Source organism: Suricata suricatta, chromosome 11 (genome assembly GCF_006229205.1).
Source record: "Suricata suricatta isolate VVHF042 chromosome 11, meerkat_22Aug2017_6uvM2_HiC, whole genome shotgun sequence".
Lineage (NCBI taxonomy): Eukaryota > Metazoa > Chordata > Mammalia > Carnivora > Herpestidae > Suricata > Suricata suricatta.
The window spans coordinates 13,748,434-13,750,313 of NC_043710.1; positions in this window are offsets into that span (position 1 = coordinate 13,748,434).

Sequence of the window (1,880 nt, forward strand, 5' to 3'; positions counted from 1 at the left end):
ACACTTAACAGTACTATGAGTTAAGCATGTATTTATGTAATTTGAATGTATTAAATCTGGAAATCATATCTCCTGAAAATTTAATTATACATAAGTAAGGAACAAGATAGTGAATGGACCTTACCGAAATGGGTTTGCATCCTAAGGATCCAATTCTTTGTTTGTTAACGGTCCAGTTCCAAGATAAATGAATCTGAAGATGCTAAAGAGATATTGGCATGTTTTTATTTTTATTTTCAGAGACTTCCAAAACAAAGTCTTCTAAATTGCTTTCACCAAATTCTGATTGCTTATTTATGTCTTACATCCAATTTAATTTCAAAAACTAGTTATGATATAAGCATTACACACATTGAAATGATAAAGCATTACATACATAAATGTATGTATTATTTGATGTCACAAGCTCTATATCGAAGAAGAAGAAGAAGAAGAAAAAGAAGAAGAAGAAGAAGAAGAAGAAGAAGAAGAAGAAGAAGAAGAAGAAGAAGAAGAAGAAGAAGAAAGAATCATCATTACTTCAGTGGGAAGACCGGAGAACCAAACAGAAAATATCTAAGTAAAAACAAAGTTGACTACATTTACCTGCATTATATCTGTGAATGTGTGTGTGTGTGTGTGTGTGTGTGTGTGTGTGTGTTTCTTTGCTAGATACATAGAGAGCATCTAAAAGTTTCCAGACCTCAGAAAAACTGCTGCCATTTTGGAAGATTGAGGAAGCTTTTTTGGTGAGATTATGTCTAAAGATTTATTTATTTATTTTGACAGAGAAACAAAGAGAGAGAGACAGAGATACTGAGCATAAGCTGGAAGGGGAAGAGAGAGAGAGAGAGAGAGAGAGAGAGAGAGAGAGAATCCCAACCAGACTCCAGGCTCAGTCTGACAGCCATGAGATCACAACCTGAGCTGAAATCAAGACTCAGTTGCTTACCCGAGTGAGCCAACCAGGAGCCCATGGTAAGGTAATGTTTAGAAGAGAACCCCATGAATTGGTTATTATTTCAATAATTATTTACTTTGAATCATTATTAAATATTAATTAAATTCTTTTTTACTTTTTAAATGGTTTTGTGCTGAGAATTCCATTGAATGTTCATAAAATTATTGTTCCATTTTACAAAAATAAATGTTGAGACCACAATGAAAAGCTTCAGTAGATATAGGACATCAGGGTCTGGATTGCAAGTTTTGTTGCTGCTTCTCCTGGTTGTTTGTTGGCATCTTAGATGCCGTTTGCTTTTCAAATGTCCTACCTGACCTAAGCAGTAAAGAATAATGTAGAGAAGACCAATGAGAGAAGAGCTTCCATGAAGAGCAACCCAATAAAGAGAATGAAGAGAATGGCAGTTTGCAAAAGCAACGGTTAACTCATCAAATGTGGATGTGTGATGCATGCTGGTCTAGAAAGATGCAGTGATTCATTCAACAAACAATTTGGGCAACTGTTCAAATACTGGATTTTATGTTGAATAAAAACAGTTTAGGAAATATGGCTTATGGTTAAAGATGGGAGAATGGGGTAGTAAAACAAACAAACAAACAAACAAACAAACAAAACCTGGCTGTATAATCTTGTAGGTCCCCTAGTAGCTACTGATTTCTGACCATCTTACAGACTCACGTACAGCATTTTCACATTCCCTGGACTCAAATTTACGTCAGCAGAATGTATAACAGCAGGGTAAGGTTTACATACATTTATTACTTTATATGTAGTTTGGAATATTGTGGATTATAAAAGAAATTATCTTTTAATTTCCCTTTTATCAGCCATAGAAGTGCTCAAATTTTGCATGGACTGTTATTCCTGCCCCATTTGTGTCCACATTTTGTGTAGCTAAAATTTTGACTATCATCCATACTTAATACCCTTATGATAT